This window comes from Capsicum annuum, chromosome 9 (assembly GCF_002878395.1).
Source record: "Capsicum annuum cultivar UCD-10X-F1 chromosome 9, UCD10Xv1.1, whole genome shotgun sequence".
NCBI lineage: Eukaryota > Viridiplantae > Streptophyta > Magnoliopsida > Solanales > Solanaceae > Capsicum > Capsicum annuum.
This window is the reverse complement of record NC_061119.1, coordinates 84,337,812-84,357,333: the sequence shown is the minus strand read 5'-3', so window position 1 is coordinate 84,357,333 and position 19,522 is coordinate 84,337,812. Positions and strand designations below refer to the sequence as shown.

Sequence of the window (19,522 nt, the reverse complement as noted above, 5' to 3'; positions counted from 1 at the left end):
AAGTACTAAGTTAAGATTAGGATATTGCGGGGTCTTACAGTTACTCCCAACTAAATAACACCTGTATTATTATTCATTTAACATGATCTAGTACTTACAAGGGCTTATTATGAAAAGGTTATGAATTTGATGATACAAGCATGTTATGGATATATTGTAACCTAAATACTATGACATCCATGAATATCTAGGTATCAGGGGTTCATAACCTACCAACACTATCTATTTCAGACTAATCTTGGCAAATATTGAAAAATCCATGGTATGGGAAAATTCAGAATAGCACCCCAGAGTTCAATAACTATACATTATGTTGACATTTGTACCATGACACATATGGAAACAGAATTATCACGAGAGAATATATTCCATGGTTTAGGATGAAAACAGTTGATAGGAGATTCATAGAATTCATTGTTAACTTGGAACCCCACAACGGAGAAAAGAATTTTACACTTTAAAGTAAAGAGAGTTTCTTGCGATTAAATGGATGGAAGGGAACCACAAATGAATATCCCACATACCTGAAGTATAAGCCTTGAAGAAATCTTCTTCAAAATTGTACTTGTTTGAAAAACCTTAGTTTTCTATTCAGTAAGAAAGGAATCATCTCTTCGATTTCTCTTAGGTAAAATTACTGATTATATTTTGAATTGGGGCTTTGTATCTTTTATATCTCCACTTGGGAAGCCAAGATGAAATGGGTTTGACTTTTGAGGGAGAGGGGAAAATACATAAAATCACTTGAAAAATAATGCAGAAAATTGGCTTCCCATTCGTTATGACTTACCCGACGACTCATTAGGACTGACTACAAGTGATAGTCTAAGTCATAAGATGGAATCAAGTTCCGAGGGACATTTTTTGGTAAGACTAAAACTTACCCATTAAGTCCCATCATGGATCACTATGAGTCATAAGATAGAATCGTAGTATAAAGCTTGAATCTTGGGTCCTTTAAAGGCTATGAGTTCTCCCTACGACTCATAGTGATTGATTATGAGACATGAGGTCTGGACATAGCCACTAGGCTCAATATATGAAGCCTTCATTGGAGTGACAGTAACTCACTTGTGATGACTCATCACAAGTAGTAACCTTAGTCGTTGTCATGGCAGTATGTTAGGTCGTTAATGGAATTTTTCCCAACTTTTTCCATGATGTCGAATTCAGTCAAGGATTCAAGCATTGGAAAGCTAACTTAGTGGCTATCTTTTGAGTAGGGATAGATCTTAAAAATTCAAGGTATTACAATATCTTCCCCTTGGTATCATTCATCCTAATATATAACTAGTTGAGCAGGAGTTTTCGAAAGATTGAGATCATGAACTAAAGACTTATGAGCTGAATTATGATTAAATATTTGAATATGAAAACATGATGCATGGACGAAAATGAATTCATGAATGCATGTTATCATCAATATCATCATGGCCAATATTTGGACTTGAAATAATATATATATATATACATATATATGTATATCTATATATAAACAATATAATAATCATTATCTGGACTTGAATAGATAAATATATAAGTATATATATGTCAATGTCATAATACTAATAAGCGTCAATTTCCAATACCAACCCATCACAACCATCAAGTGCTAGATCTCCTCAATATTACCTTAGTAAGAATTTTTAAGGTGGATAATAAGCGTAAAAAGGTTTTTCCATGACTAACACGAATCGTGGGTCAAAGAACCCATTTCTAAATTCTCAAAATTAATTACAAGACAATTTCTATGCCGATCTAGGCTAAGGTATCTAAATCAACTTTTAGAAGTTCACTAAGCCACAAAAAACCCTAAGATAGAAATATTTCCTAAAACAAGTAAAACTAAATCAATTATGCCTAAATTATGATTTTTGAATAGCCTAAACAGTCAAACTAACCCAAGCATTGCCAATAACACTATCCACACCTAAAACCCACCCAAATATAACATAATATCATTAATATACTATGACATAGCTCAATCTAAAATGATGGGAAAACCTAGACTAACTTGATACCGAATAAACTCAAAGAATCTGCTAAATCACAGGTTTTTCCTTTCAAGAAGTTTTCGCAAAGTGCCATGCTATCAAAATCACAATCTACTTATCACAACGAGAATAATGGTACCCATATTGGTCTATTGTTCTTCAAGTCCAAAATTACTCAAAAGTGCCATATAGGTCCTATCTAGGAAAATCTTCTTTGCAAAGACAACCCAACATTTTTTTGTGCTCAAAGAGTAATTACCCTTAAACATGGATGAAATTTGACCTATGTTTTTAATAAAGTCACAAAGTTTTAGGTATTTTATATATGAAAAATGGAAATTAACCATGAACAGGAAGAAAGCTTATTAGAAGTTCAAAGGAAAATAAGAAAGAATTGTTATCCATGCTCCTCAGTTCACCCACAAGCTCTAAACCTAAGATTTATTTAACTTTTGGGTTTAACATTCTTATAAATGGATGAACAAGGGATAAAAATTTGCTAAAAGGGGATATTTATACCCTTCCTAGATGCTCGGGAGCTGCTATAGTGACCTGACCCTCACAATCATGATATCAGCCCCCTGGTGGCGACATTACTTTTGTGATGACCAATAGTTGAACTCGTAATTCTTTTAATATTACTAAGGGTGTCAATTCGTGACTTCCACCTAAACATACCAGCTCACTACTGTGACCCAAGGCTCGCGGTATACGAGTGCACTAGCACTGCTGAGACTTGGAACTACAAGTGATCCTAACCTAGCACCACAAGTAATTCAAAGCTAACCCAAGATACTAGAATGATTCGTTAGCAACTACATAAATAATTAAAATTGGATCCAATAAGAGGAAGATATACCATTACATAAAATTATTCAATATATGACTATTCAAAAACTTACAACATTGGGTGTACAAAGAAAACTAAAACTATATACGTCAAATTTGATTGAATATCTATGAATCCTCTACGAATAATGACTATAGGTAGTCGAAACGTGACACCCAAGTTCCTCCAATTAATTCAATTAAGTAATGATATAATACTGGAACTAGAGTTGACTCGAGTCCTCAAATCAAGAGAGATCACCACCTGCTAACTTGAAGCTGTGTGTTGTCTGATCGTGGTGGTGTGGGCTAAAACTGGTATCTACATTATGAAATAATGTAGCCACACAAACATATATGTGGTTAGTACTTTAGGAATGTACTGATTATGTGAGGTTTAATTCAATAAGTAAAATTGGAACTCACCATACTTTCAAATCATAGATGTGAAGTGTAAAAGGACTCACATAGTTATGAATAAAACTAAAAACTAAAATATCATACAACATAAATAATAAAGCATAATCTGATAATCTTATTAAGTCATTGCACTTCGTTTCTAAAACCTTTCTTTTACTTTTATTTGTTGGAGATTCTTATAACTGACATATACTATGTGAGCTATCATGGAGTCCAATATCTTACCTATATTGGGGAGAGCTTCTCTACCATTGCCATCAGAATAGATCGTTATCTTAAAGTGATCACCATACATAGCCCTAGTAGGGCGAGTAGACACTCTCTAGCAAGATCCTTTACACCAATAGGAGCATGTAGTTTCTGGAAAATAGGATGCACTAAACTGACATTCCCTTCTCGGTGCTAAATACTACCCTAAAAATATATACTTATATGCTCATACTTATGAAATCCACCTTAAAATACCATATGGATTTGTAAACTAAAAAAAACCTATTTTTCTATTACTTAAATAATATTCATGAGTAAACTTACGGATTTCCTATCTTATCTAAGATCATGAGATCAAACTTAAGTTTAATCATGTTGCAATACTTGTAAATTAAACTTATAATGTTAAATTTCTTGTAAACTGAAAAGTTTATGCTGAAACATGAAATCATTCATTATTTTATAGAAAATTCATATCAAAAATATCAAACTCAATGCTCAAATTGAATTCTTTTATCAACTTCTTAAACTTTATGTCAAAATAAAGGAAATCATTTCATAATAGCAATCATGTAAGTAAAAACATAATAAAAAGTAATTCCTTGAGCAAACTAAACTTTAAATCACTGGATAATGTCATCATTTCAAGAATGTGCAAATTGGGTAAGAATCCTAATTGTAATCAAATATATTTAACTTTAAAATCAATGATTTAGGTCATGAGGATAAAATATTATCCTTTCTCAAAACCCACTTACCTGATTATTTTTGGTGAACTAACATTTTGAGGATTTGAACTTGGATATACGTTATGTTCTTGCTTTGGAAGAGTGAAAAATTGTATGTTTCTTGAGTAATTTGAGTGTTGTGTTGAGAATGAGCGATTTGGAGTTATTTTAGGCTTGATGTTAACCCTTAATATTCCTTAAAGGACATAGTTCTGGGGTTAAAAGAGTGGTAAAATACAAAAAAAAACATTATAAAGCATCTAGAAGTAGCCTTGAAGAAGTTCCAATGACTTAGGTCATGACTCATAAGGTCTAGCTACGAGTTGTGAATTAGGTCATAGTCAGGGACCCAATTTCAGCCTCTATGGCCCAGATTATGACTCCCTCCTAACGACCCATAATGAGACATTACGAGTCATAGTCTGGGTAATTGACAGTGTTTAGTATTTTTGCAATAACTTTTCACCCCGATTTTGGATTAAGGCAAAATTAGAATTGTTGGAAAGCTAATTCAATTTTATATCTTTTGATGGGTATTGAGATAAAAAAAAGTCCTTAGTATACAAAATATATACTCTTCTGATGCTTACTATAGTTATATATTTCACAAGAATTTAATCGCTAAGGAATGTTTTAATTAGTCTATATAATAGGAGCTATTTATGACCTTAATATGTGTCTATATAACTATAAAACTATTAAAACATGTTGTTTGATCATGCATGAACTTAAATCATGGTTCTAATATTGGCTTGGATTTTTGGTATGTCAAAATATCTCCCCCTTAGGATCATTCATCCTCGAATGAAAATTGACTTGATTAAATGAATAGAAAAGGAGATGAAATCCCTGATATAGAATTTTGAGAGATTAATATGGACATGATGACTAAATTTCCAACTAACTTTAACTAGCTTAAAAATTTGAGAACTCTCGTCTAATGTTTGGCAGAATTCTAAAGTTAGATAACTAACGTGATACTGATTTTTGAATTTACATATACTTTATGGTAGAAAGTTATTTAAACTAGGTGTAAGGATTTAACTGAATTCATAATTTTCATGAATGTTACAAAATTACCTTATGTAATAGGCTTAATCATAAAACTTTAGATAGTAGGACTAGATGACAAGAAGGAAAATAATAGAAGCTTATCTATCTAATTAATAAATGTATTCTTGTCTATATGGGTTGAATCATATTAAATGTTTAAACTCAACATAAGTATCCCTTCTACACTTCCTGTCAGAAGTTCTACTAACCTTAAAGAGCATTGAATTTTGGGTATGACCTGAGTAAGATATCTGAAAAAGAAATCGCAACATGGATACAACTCTGTAACATGTAATACAAACATATAAAATATAAGCTAGGATAGAATTACTATGCCTTAGGCAATGCAACTTCTAACTTTCAAGCATATCCACACTTCTCAAATACTCCTTTAACTATAATTTTACTCTTATATACTGTATTTCATTTTACAAAACTTATAATCTTCAAATGGTTATTGATAACTCCTTCTAACAAATTCAAAGTTGAAATCAATTCTCTCACCATGTTCAACCTGACTTAAAGTCGCAAGGTATTGCAAATAACACCATAATATTGGTCTAAACCACATACCTTTTCTGTTTTTAGAGCTCTCATCTCAAGAGTAAACCTTCTTACCACTTCAAAAACTAACTGTGATGCCCCAGGTATGGGACACTAAAAATTGTAAGTTCTTAAACCCACTATCCTGAATACGACTCACCCTATGTGTCGTAACGTGCCACTGTAGATCATAGGGCCCTAATCATAAGGTGTCTAGTAAATTTAGCCTATGTTATCATCTTTATTATGAGTGACTCCTAACGAGTCATAAATACATTAAATGATTCATATAGTCCTATCTGTAGCTAAACCAGTGTGTGCCCCAAGTGTTTCTTTATTGACTGTAACTTTGACCCTATGTGTCGTAGGGTCACCTGACGAGTCATATAGCATGAATCGTCGGGTTACCAGAGAAGGACTGACGAGTCATATGGTGTGAATCATTGCGTTACCAGAGAAGGGTCCTTCAGCTACTGCCTTAACTACAGCTTATGGTGATGATCCATAATGTGTCCTTACAACTAATATAAGGACTCGTAGTCACTAGTGATAATTTTTCATCTCTCAATTAAGGGCACCTTAGAAGGTTTCCCTTTTCCCCAAATAATGATGCACAACTGAAAACCCCTCTAGGATGTCATTATCACTCAAAAATAAATCAAAATAACTTTTAAAACACTCTCAATTCTACAAGGTCACAATACTTAGGGTTTCCAAGTAGTTGATCAATTAGAGTTTCCAAGGGAAAATTCTCTTCATTACTTTTGGTATTTTTGACATGTGACGCTACCCTAACTATTATTATTTAAAAGCATGTGTTTTAAATAGTTATCCATGTAGTTTTTATGTTTAATTTGTAACGTAGGCTGGGGGTTTTGAATGTTTGTTTTGAATAATGTTTCCCATGGTCTTCATATAATTATTCATATTTATTTATGCTTTTGAAACTTGTGGGGTGCATAGGCATGGTTAATAAACTAGAGGATTGTGATTTTCATAAATTTTAGGAATAATGATAGTTGAATTGGTAATAACCCTAACCCATTTTCATGAAAGTGCTTTGCAGTATGTGTATAATTACATTGAACTACTTTTAAAATAATTGCATAACTTAAAGAGGTTATTGAAATATGACAGTTTGATTTAATGAGCATAAGGAGTCGATGTTTCCCCCACCTATATTAATATAGAAATGGAGTTATTTTCTTGGCTTAATAGAAATTATAATGGTATGATGATGTTACTTTGCAAGTGTAGCTGTTTTGACCATATCAACAATGTATGCCTAAATATGTACTATGGTTCAATGAATGAGAATATATGGTAAATGTTTTAATAGGTCTTAAAGAGGGTTGTGTGTTTGGGCCATGAATATGGCATTCACAAGGGACTAAAACTGGAAATCATATTTTCTGGTGCGAGGCTCTAAATAGCCTGGGTTTGAGTCCCCATGCTTATAATCAAGTGGCTCGATTCTAACTTACTATATAATTGGGAGGTTTAAGTCTCCCATAGTACATTACATGATAGGGTGATTAAGTCTCCTTTTGTATATGATTGGGAGGTTTGAGTCCCTTGTGCATATATATAAGATTATTCTCTGGTTCATGCACCAACATGTATTGGGGCCAAGTAGAAAATGAGAGATCTGACCCATATAGCCTGTGGGTAGTAATATATGAGGATTAAGCTATATAACCCAGGTTAAGATTTTTAAAATGCATATTAAGCCTTGCTCCCAATCCCAATATTTTATATAAGTATATATGTATGAATAATGTCTGTGAACATGTACATTAACTTGAACTGAATTTTAAATTGTAACTATTTTATCCTTATTACCGAGTTACATGCTTGTGCTCAACCCATTAACCATCTCCAGATATTGTATCACTATGCGATACATGGTCCAAAAGAAATCTTAATTTCTTGCGCAGTGTTAGGTGGATTAGCTTAGTTTGTCGGCCATTTGGGATAAAGTGGTGTGCTTCCATTATCTAAATGACTTGATCCTTCCATATGTTTCTTTTTTATAAACTAGAGTTAAAGAGTTCACATAAACATTATCATTGTCATTGTTATTGTCAGGGTCAGGGGAATGTCCTGACATTTGTTGTTTTTAAATTAGTAGAGAATTTATGGATATTACTGTGGACAGGTTTTTGGTTGTTGACATTCATAGACTTTTGGGTCAATATTTACTCTATCTTGTAATATGTTTAGAATTCAACAACTTCTAGATGTGTTATGTTCTATTTAGTAAGGAAAAAGGGAGTGGTCATCGGTTTCTTATCGACTTGAGATACCCATCATGGCGAGGCCTGAGTTTAGGTTATGACAAAGATGGCATTAGAGCCTAGGTTTTGTGTCATTAGGTGTCCATAAATACATGTCATGTAGTGTCTCTTTTATAAGTGTATAGCATACCATATTTTTAAGAAAGAGGCTACGAGATATTTAGGAATGCTTCCTTTTCTTATTATTCTATTTTGAGCTATAAAGTCTAAGTTCTTAAATCTCCTCTAATCCCTATTAGTTCACATGGAAATTCTTATGTCCTGTTGAGAAAAATATTGATGGAGCTTATTCTACTTAAGGAGTTTGGACCAACTCTAGTCGGGCATCTTATAAGGCTCAATCCTCTAGCCTTTACTAGTTCTAAGGTTGAGGATGATCCTTAAGAATTCATAGATGAAATGGAAAATATCTTACAATTTATGCATGATTTTTACTCTGAAGGAGTGGAATTTTTTGCATACCAGCTAAAGGATGTGTCATATTAGTGTTATGAGGAGCTGGATCCATCTAGAGATGATGATGCAGAGTTTGCACTATGGGATGAGTTCTCGGGAACTTTCCTAGATCATTTCATTCCTCAGGAATTGAGGGAGGCTAAAGTTTAGGAGTTCATTAATTTGAAATAAGGTGGGATGATTGTGAAAGAGTATTCCAAGAAATTTCACCAATTATCTCATTTTACTCCAAAGCTTATGCCTTCTATTAGAGCTAGAGTAAGGAAATTTGCTTCTAGGTTGTCCCATAATTTGATTTTAGAGTGCAAGGCTACCTTGTTGAACAAGGATATGTATATCTCTCAACTTGTGTTATATATGCAATTGGTCAAGAAGGAAAAAAATGATAAAAAATAATTAGGGAGTGGCAGAGTAAGAAGTTTTGGTATTCAAATCAAGATGGAGGACCAAAGCAGAGTGGTAGACATGGTAGAAAATAGTCTAAACAGAAGTAGGGCAATTCTGGTTCTTATTCTATGGTAAGTGCTTTATATTCCTAAGTAATTTCGTGATCATCATTTTTAAAGAAATATTGGATTTAGGGCATAGGTTTCCCAATCTCAAGCTAGTGAAGCTCAGTTAGACCCATCTTATCCTTCTTGCCGATTCTATGGGAAGGTGCATTGTGGATTTTGTGAGGAAGGAAGAAATAAGTTCTTTAAGTGTGGTCAGTTGGGCAACCTGCAGTGGAATTTTTCATCAGTAAGGGGTGCTACTGGGGCTAATAAGGTTCCAAATTGACAAAACTTCAGTTCTTGCACCAAAGTGTGCTATTTTTGGATCTAGCAATGCTCAAAAGTGCCTTTGTGCTCGTATGACTCGCTAGGAAACTGAGGCATCCCCAGATGTTCTATCTAGTAAATTAAATCTCTTTTCTAGTGATATGTATTATCTACTAAATTTGGGGTCAACCCTTTTTAATATGATCCCTTATGTGTCTATTCATTTTGGTTTTGCTTCCGAGTGTATTTCGGATCCCTTTTCTGTCTCTACCATGATAGGTGATTTTATGGTTACTAAAAGAGTTTATAGGGGTTGCGTGATATTTATTTATGGTAGGGAGACCTTTGTATACTTTAAAGAATTTGATATTGTGGATTTTGACATGATCCTGGAGATAGATTAACTCCACTTATGTTATGCCTCTTTAGATTATCGAACCCAAAGGGTTAATTTATAATTCCCAAATGAACCAGTGATTGAGTGGGAAGGTAGTTCCTTAGTGTCTAAGGGAATGTTTATTTCTTATCTTAGATCCTGGAAGATATTTTCCTTAGGGTATATTTATCATTTGGTTTGAGTTGAAGATTTTAATTCAGAGGGTCCTTCATTGTAATCTATCCCTGTGGTCTATGAGTTTCCCAAGGTATTCCCTGATGATTTTCCTAGCGTTTCACCTAATAGGGATATTGATTTTGGGATTGATATGCTTCCAAACACTCATCCTATCTCTATTCCTCTCAATAAAATGAAAAACACCCTAGGTGTTTGCCCTATGAAAATTTCCTGAGCTTTGAGATCTTTATCCTAACAGAAACCCATCATACGAGTTATGTGGTATGGGTACGGGTTAGGTGACTCTAGTTGTTAGGTGTCCAATGAGTTATGGTTAGGTTTCAGTTATGGTAATGACTTGGTGATATGGTTTATTAGGTATGGTGATGGGTTATTAGGACAATCCTTAATCAAATCAGAAACTTAGTGGCTTAACTTTGCACTGATTACGAGTGGCTCACTAAGATCCATAAGGATAGGTTATGAGTGTTAGGTTTGAGTCATATGATGTCTAGTGTCGAATCACTTAGGTCCCTCTGAGATACGACTAGACCATATAAGTCATATGGTCATCTCATGAGTGGGGTCAAGGAGTAATATGGTAGACAATGGGTAGGTGAACAACACACTGTGTAGGTGACCACTCAAGGGGGCAAGTCCTAAGATATAGTGGTGGGTCGATGGGTTGACACATAACTATGGCGGTTTTTTTAAAGTTTTAAGTTGGGGTCACTGTAGACATTTCCCACTCAAAACCCTTTATACCCCCACGTTCCTATAACATTTTTTGTCATTCATTCCATACTTTAAAAGATTAAATATCCTCTTTTCTATCTTAAATTCTCTCAAACAAAACTGGCTAGGGTTTCTCCAAATTTTTTATCAAAGGGACTAAAGATCAATTTCCCTTCATAAATCTTTGTATTAAGGCATGTGACAATTCATTCATTGTTATTTTACTAAAGGCATATGTTTTAATGTATGATTTTCATGCTGTGATTATTGTGTTGACATAAAGGTTGAGGGATTTTGGTTGTTCATAGATGAATATTGTTTCTCATGGTGTGGTTTTTCTTGTTTTTAATTATGGTTTTGCACATATGTGTGCATGGTGTTGGGGATTTAATTTAGGGGTCATGGTTGAGCTCAAAATTGGATTGTTTAGGTTTTGACAATGGCATGCCCTCAACCTATTTGTTAAATTGTCAATAAGAATAATTTTCTCACATATATTAAGTATTATTCAAACTCTAGTATTGTATGAATGGGAAATGGAACATTAATTGGTTTCGTTTGTTTCATATGGTTTTGGAAAGGCCTTGGTGGCCATATTTTATTTATAAATGATTTTTGTTAATTGGGTATGATGAAGTCTAATTTGATTTAATGATTTGTATGGCATAAGGTAATTGACTTGCAAGCTCTATTTTTGGTATGGAGATACTAATGGTTAATTTCTAATTAAAAGACTCTTTTTTAAATGGTTGGGAAAAAGTAAATGTATTAATATGGGCTTAAAAGGGTTGACTGGCAAAGTCATTGAAGGTGGGGATCTTGGGGGGATCGATAGTGGAAAATTATGTTTGTCGATGTAAGGGTGGTGTTTGTGACCCTGTGTATGATCTCACACTATATATTTTGGGGATGTACTAGTCATCTCAGGTTCTTTTGTCTGGTGGTGTGGCTAACATGCACTGGGGCCTTTTTAATAGAGGGAGATGAACCCATATAGCCCATTGGTGGTTTTAGTATGACTAAGTTACACAACCCATGTTAAGAATTTAAATGCATATTAAACCTTATTCCCTATCCTAGCATGATGTGTATATATATATATATATGTATACATATTATTGTTTATGGTTACTTAATTTTTTTAAATGATGTCATTCTTTTACCTTTATCCCTAATTTATATGCTAGTATTTACCCCGCTAACTATATTTGGCCATTATATCCACACGTGATGCACGAACCAGCCATATTACCATTCCTCCTTCTTAGTGACTTGGATTCCGGGACAACTTTGAGTCATATTGAAGTGGTGAGCTTCTATACTCCAGAAGACTCCATTTCATGCTATGGACTTTTTTTCTTTATTGTTATTTCCTTTGTTTTGGTTTAGACTATGGTCTATGGTATGTCCCTACTAGGTTTCCTTTGATTCTAGCTGAAGGCTTTGACGGACTACTATAGGCATGGGTGGTGTTGGTATTAGTATTAGACTTGGTATTGGTATTGGCATTGGGATTGGAAATGGATGATTGATTAGTTGTGGTTTTCAACTTTGGTTTTAAGTTTATTTTATTTTCTTTAGATTATTATTGTTTTATATTGTTATATGCTCAAAATTCTTTTGATAAAGGGACTAGGGCGATTACGATTGGGTAGTAGGGGTGGTCTCCGCTCCTAGTTGGACTTGGGATATCTGACATGACTAGGCCCTAGTTCAGGCCGTATCAGATTAGTATCAGATCCCTATGCTTAAGGTCAATTGGGAGTCCACAAAACTGTATCGAGTAGAGTATCTTTTAAGGGTATGTAGTACTCCACACAACTAAGGGAGAGGTTGCGGGGCATTTAGGAATGTTTCCTTTAATATTGCTCTATTTCAAGATGTAGAGTCTATGGTCCTAAAATCTTCTTTAATACTTCCTTTTTTCTTTTATGATCATGCCTCCCAGTCAATCTAAAGATCACAAAAACTTCTTTGTCCCATCCGAGTACAATGTTTATGGAACATGTCCTATTTATGGGGTCCAGACTTGATCAAGAAGTCCAGTTCGTGATTACCTTCCTGGAGTTCCATTGATTCCTTCTAGTCCTTCTTAAACTGCTCAGGCTGATGTGATGAATGCTGAGTTTTTTAAGTCAGTTCATATATTGACTCAGTTGGCAGCTTCTCAAGTAGAGCGTGGTGCTTCTATTACTCCATCTTCTGATGCTACAAGGGTTGGTCAGTCATAAGGTTGAGCCCTCTGGTTTTTACTGGTGTTGAGGTAATGGAGTATCCTCAAGGTTTTTTCGTTGAGTTGGAAAAGATATTCCACATTATGCATACTTCTACCGTAGAGGGTGTGGAATTTGCTTCCTACCAGCTAAAAGATGAAGCCTAACAATGGTATGATGAACGAGAATAGTCAAGGGGTGACGATGCTGAGTCAGCCTTATGGGATGATTTCTCTAGTACTTCTTATTGACTATTTCTTTTCTCAGGAGTTAAGGGAGGCGAGGGAAAATGAGTTTGTTAACCTAAAGCAAAACAAGATGTCAGTTACGGAGTATGCGTTGAAGTTCCACCAGTTACCACAGTATGCTCCGGAGTTGGTTTCTAGCATGAGGGATAGAATAAGGAAGTTTGCTTTTATGTTGTCCCGATACTTAATTTAGGAGAGTAACACTGCCTTTTTTAAAAAGGACGTGGACATCTCTAGGTTTGTTGTGTACATACAGAAGGTTCAAGAGGAGGAGAAGAAACAGTTGGGGATAGAGGAAAGGTAGAGCAAGAAGTTTAGATTTTCTGAGGAGGGCGATGGCCAACAATATATTGGCAGAGATGGCAAAAAGTGATCCAAGAAGAAGTGGGGCAATTTTTGGTCTTACTCGACTGCTAGTTCTCCCTACCTAAATCCATTGGGTGATTGGTGTTTTTATGGTGGCAATAATTATAGTGCACAGGGTGCCAAATCTTAGGCTAGTGGGGCCCAGTCAACTCTATCCTATCCTTCCTGCAGACTTTGTGGTCGATTACATCAGGGTTACTGTAATGAAGAAGAGGAAAAGTTCTTTAACTGTGGTTAGTTAAGACATATGATTAAATGTTATGTCATTGATAATGTTGCCCCTGGGCCAAACAAGGTTCTTGTTACCTCTTCTTCAGCTTCGGTACCAAAGGGTGCACCATCTAGCTCCAGTACTAGTCAAAATTGACTCTATGATCTCACTACCCGTCAGGAGTTTGAGGCATCACCTAATGTTGTTACTTGTATGTTGAAACTCTTTTCCCTTGATGTGTCCAATTTACTTGATCCAGGCTCCAATGTTTCCCATGTGACTCTACTTGTGGCTATACATTTTGGCTTCAGTCCGAAGTGTATTTTGGTCTTTTTTTTCTATTACTAACCTAGTGGGTGACTCTGTGGTTGTCAGGAGAGTCTATACGGGTTGTGTGGTATTTGTGCATGGTTAGGAGACTTTGGTGGATCTGTTTGAGTTAGACATGGTTGATTTCGATATCATATTGGGGATGGATTGGTTACACTGGTACTACACTTCCCTAGATTGCCACACCCATAATGTCATCTTTAAATTCAAAAATAAGCTAGTTATTGAGTGGTGGGGTAGTTCCGTAGCTCCTAAAGGAAGGTTCATATAATATCTTAGATATCGGAGACTAATCTTCAAGGGGAATTTATACCATCTTGTCATGGTAAAAGATTCTAACTCGGAGGGTCCTTCTTTACTTTCTATCCTTGTGGTGAATGAATTTCATGAGGTCTTCCCTAGTGACCTTCCTTGTGTTCCTCCCAATAGGGTGATTGATTTTGGATCCTTTTCTAGACACTCATCCTTGTTTTATTCCCTCATATAAATGTCTTCGGCTAAATTAAAGGATCTTAAGGAGAAAGCATAGGATCTTTTAGACAAAAGCTTGATCCATCCTGGTGTGTCTTTGCAGGGTGCACCGGTATTATTCATGCATAAGAAGGATTGTTCCCTTCATATGTGTATTGAATGCCAACGACTGAATAAGGTGATGGTAAAGAATAAAAACCTTCAACTAAGGATAGACGATTTTTTTTATAAGATTAAGGGTGATAAGTTTTTCTCCAAAATTGATCTTAGGTTTGGGTATCATCAGCTAAATATTAGCGAGGTGGATATTTCTAAGACTGCCTTCCATAGCTAGTGAGGGAATTTTGAGTTCCTAGTTATGTATTTCCGGTTGACTAATGTCTGGATGGAATTCATGTATTTTATAGTCTTTTATCAGTTTCTGGATTTGTTCGTCATTGTGTTCATAGATGTTATTCTGGTATACTTGAATAGTGAGGTGGATCATGCCGATCACCTCCGCATTGTATTGCAGACAACGAAGGAGCAGCATTTGTATGCCAAATTTTTGAAATATGAATTCTAGTTGAACATAGTCACTTTTCTAAGTCATGTCATTTCTAGTGAAGGGATCACGGTGGATCCGCAGATAGTTGAAGTTGTTAAGAAGTTTCCTAGACCCATAACTCCAACCGATATTTGGAGCTTCTTGGTTTTAGATAGTTACTACAGGAGGTTTGTGGAATTTTTTTTTACTATAGCTGCCGATTAAATAAGGTGACTTAGAAGAAGGTAAAGTTCTTGTGTTCTGATGCTTACGAGGGTATTTTTAAGAAGCTAAAAAATAAGCTGACCTCGGCTCCGATCTTGAATTTTCCTGAAGGCACTGAAGGTTTTCTATTCTATTCTGATGTATCCCTTGTGGGGATTGGTTGCATTTTAAAGCAGCATAGCAATATGATAGCTCATTCGTTTTTAATACCTGGTCATTTCCCTACTTAAAATCAAATGCTCCAGGACCATCAGTTGAATCGAAAGCAAATGCAAAGCCCATTGCAGCGGGACAGTTTTTAACTATTTCAGTACCACCACCCTCTTTTCGGAGAAGTCCACATAGGTGTGACGATAATCAATGTTTCCCTTTACTTTCTCTGTTGCTTTATCAAAACGCTCCACAGCTTTTTAAAATTTTCTCTCCAATGATGCATTTACTCTCAAATTCATCTATGTATCTTCCACCAATCAGAAGATGACATTACGATCAAACTGCATAAATAGTACTACACAAAGATTGCAATTATCCAAAACCAAAGTAATAGACTATAATGCATACCCTGGTCCTCGACCGAAAGATAAATCGTTCTTTCCACCTCATGTACTATGATTGACGAAGAAAGGAAGTCCTGTGTCTATACAGAATTCACCGAGCACATTGGGAATGACATCACCACAGTTACTTTGACAGAAAGTAGAAACAAATTTTGGCTTATCAGCTAACCTTAAGGCACTTCTGACATGTCTGGCCACGCTCATTATCCTTGTGACTGGCCTGCCTGAAGAAGAATGCAAGTTCTAGTAACTCGTGATTTGCAAATGTCTACGTGCATGAGCATTCGAGGAATACTCATCAGTCAACCACAGCGAAAGACAGTGAATTCCTTTGGGATTTGCACTTGGAGCAAAGAGTTTATTCATAAGCTCTGTAAATTTTGATTCCCTAATCTCTCTTCAGATTTCTCCATCTACAAAATAGCAAATTCAACTTGAAGTTCAACTAAGAAGGGGCTATATCATTCTGTATCTGTGCATACTCGATACGAAAGTGGGTTCAGTAAGTAACTCAGCCCAATCCCTGGCCAGACAGTAGAAAGTTCAAGAGAAGGCAATAGCAAATAAGGCTAATAGACACGCACTACTAGAAAGGCTAGAGAAAGGACATGCACATACCATTCCCTTTAACACCAAAGCAAATTATTTTGTGCCATACTTGTTGTTTTTCGTTTCAGCAACAAGTTGACTAAAGGGCTCTGGGAGCTTCAAGCTAGCAGGCACTTCCTTAGAGTTCTCTTGATTGAGGATTTTAACAAAATCCTTGACCAGCTTCTGCTGGAAAAGCAACAGAGAAACAATGGAAAAGAATTGGTTTAGAGAAGAAATTCCATGTAAAAGTTTAAAAAATATTTGAGAGCAATGACAGTAAGAGACAATGTGGAATGAAGTTTATTTACCCCTGTATCATATGTTCATCCGAGAAGCTTTGATCCTAATCGTCTACCTAAATAATCTGATAATGAGAAGAAAATGAAATTGAAGTTTGGAAAAAAAAATCGTAATAATGAAAGGGGTCCCTCATATCCAACAACATTCTGAAGTAAATTGGCTGACAAAGGAAATATCAACTAGAAACATGAAAACCAAAATCTGCAACACTGACCAAACAAAGCTTCCTGGCACATTGGTACTTCGAAATTTTATCCATCCATAAAGTAAAAAGGTTTCACCAAAGAAGCTTCCTTTTCCATCCCATGGAATAAAACATAGCATTGAAAGCGTCCAGTGACAACTAAAAGATGTAATCAGAGAATGTGATTCACGAAGAACTTTTACTCAAGATAGCTTAATGCAACACACATAAGAAATGATCGAGGTCACCTAGACTTAAGCAAGTGCATTTGGGGTTTATTGCATACTTAAGATAAACAGAAGTAAGCTACATACATGAGGAGCAGTTACTACTAAATACCATTAATGTAAAATACTAGAAACTACACTATGCAACCCCCATCCCCACGAAACTAATGCATTCACACATTTATAACTTGGGCTTAATTGCATACTCTAATGTGGGAAACAAATGCATAAACAATCTCTTAATTTGAATGGTGAAGTAGTCCAAAGTATGAATTCTTATACAAGAAAGCTAGTATAAAAATTGTATGAAAAAACGTTCGGAAAAAGAAGTGGCAAGCTGCTACAAAGTGCGGTCTGCAAAGGGGAGAGTGTACACAGACCTTACCCCTACCTCAGAGATATAAAGCTTGTTTCCATAGATCCTCGATGAAAGGAAAACATAGTCTAAAGCAGTTCAACATAGAAAGTAATAGAAGATAAGAAACAACAAATTGCAACAGCACAGAAACTACAACAAAACCCTACGACAATCAAGATATAAAGAATCAACAGATAGTAACAAATAATCAAAAAACAAGAAACTACAAGACTAACACCACGACTACTAATCTCAGGAATATAGCTTCACATGATAAGTAAATATCTAGTAAAAGTACAAAAATAAAGAACAGCGAAGAGGACAGTTTTTGCATACATTATCAGAGGAGGAGGATGAATCCACCACGAGATAAATAAGACATAGAAAGAACAATGAACTTATTGAATTGAATCCCTTCCTTTTCATCCACATCGCAGGAGTCGAAAAGATTATCAATTTCTTCCTCTTGAACATAAAATTCCAGCTTCTTTACGCATTTATTTAGTTCATCCCGATCAATAGTCCTAATTTGAATCTTCATCTTATGAAAAGAACCAAAGACAGAAAAAGGATAAATCCATTAGCAGTTAATATGTAACAAAAACTCATAAAGCCAAACATATACAAAACATACTAACCGACCTGTTCAAAGACAACTTTTATCTCCTTCAATCTCTCTTTAAACTGAGAAAATTTCAACATTATACTATTGATTGACTAGAATTTTCTTTGTCCTGATGAACTTCTCTTAAGTTCCATTATTTTTGTTTCAAGCTTAGAATCCAATCTCCAGTACTTCTTCGGCGCATTCCAAAAGCTCAGTAAACTTCCAACCTTGTTAGATCTATATAATAAACAACATCTCTATCTCTATCATAAACAACCTTGTTTCCAATGAGATATCCTGTAAAGATGAACATGGTAATCATTCATACCTTTGGATCTTAATAAAGGAAATTCTTATTGACAATAGTTAATTATAGTGAATAAAGTCACAATTAAACTGAAATCAGCTTTACTTGCAATAAACAAAATTCAAAATATCAAATTTATACCTGTAGGAATGAGCAATATGCAGAAGTCCATCAGTAGAGAATCCAAAATACTTATCCAGCTTCAAAACCTGAAGAACTTTACCACGACGAATCGTAAATAATTCGAGATCCAAATCCCTAACAATCATTCTCCTAAAGTGAAGATCTTTCAATCGGCTAAACAACTTTGTAATTTTTGCAACCCATGGAGTAATATACCCTCCCCAATCTTTATGTATCAAATTAAACATAGCAGATTTGGGCTTGAGATTTATGCGACTAGTGAGATTTGGAAGATTCTTAGGTTCTAATGAGTTTCTAATTGCATTTTAAGAGATTCACACAAACTTCTCATGAAACACACAAAAAAACACTCATGCAACTGAAATTCAACATCATTTTTTAGAGAAATAAAATAGACTAACCTTAAAATTATTTTTTCAGCTAAAATTTCACAGATTGAAGAAAACCCTATAATTTTTTGACTTCATAGATCAGCGAAACTCCGAGTATATGAGAGAAATTGCAAAATAAGCTCCATCCATGCTCTAATTTTACATAAATATCACAGATTTGGGCATGAGATTTACGCGACTAGAGAGATTTGAAAGGTTCTAGTGAGAGAAATGGTAGGTTCTAGTGAGATTTGGGTGTCTCAGATATGAGGGTTCTAAAATAATCTTTTTGTGGGTTATGAAAATATTGGGTCCTAAATTTTTTATTTTGGTGGGTTACTTAGGAAAAAAATAAGTGAGGAAATTAGAGGGATTTAATAACCGTTATATAATTAATAAGTAGGTAGAGATTTTCTTATGGCAATGGTTTTAAAACTATTGTTATATGTATATCTATGTCAACAGTTATACGTAAGTGACAACGGTTGTGTCACTAAACCATGACATTAGAGTTAAATTTTTTGGCAACAGTTATAATCGTTGCTATAGACTGCCTATTGCAACAGTTTCTGAACCGTTGCTAAAAAATTTGTTTCCATAGGCCTAATTTCTGGTAGTGGTGCATGAGAAGGATAATCCGACTCACAACTTGGAGTTATTGGTTGTGGTGTACCCATTAAAATCTGGCATCACTATTTGTATCGTGTG

General features: G+C 35.0%; 1 long non-coding RNA gene and 1 pseudogene across 2 annotated transcripts; one reads left to right on the top strand and one right to left on the bottom strand.

The window, feature by feature from the left end:
- LOC107841420 overlaps positions 1 to 13,343 on the top strand; it is a 54,691-nt pseudogene extending 41,348 nt beyond the window's left edge.
- Positions 13,344 to 17,766: 4,423 nt separating this feature from the next.
- LOC107842573 lies at positions 17,767 to 19,175 on the bottom strand. 2 transcript variants are annotated; one of them, XR_001665892.2, is made up of 4 exons: positions 18,845 to 19,175; positions 18,441 to 18,516; positions 18,028 to 18,289; positions 17,767 to 17,926 (listed from the first exon to the last, which is right to left on the bottom strand). It is a non-coding gene; the product is annotated as an uncharacterized LOC107842573 (long non-coding RNA). The 2 variants fall into 2 exon arrangements; XR_001665889.2 differs by having other exon boundaries at positions 18,441 to 18,508.
- Between the last annotated feature and the right edge of the window lie 347 nt (positions 19,176 to 19,522).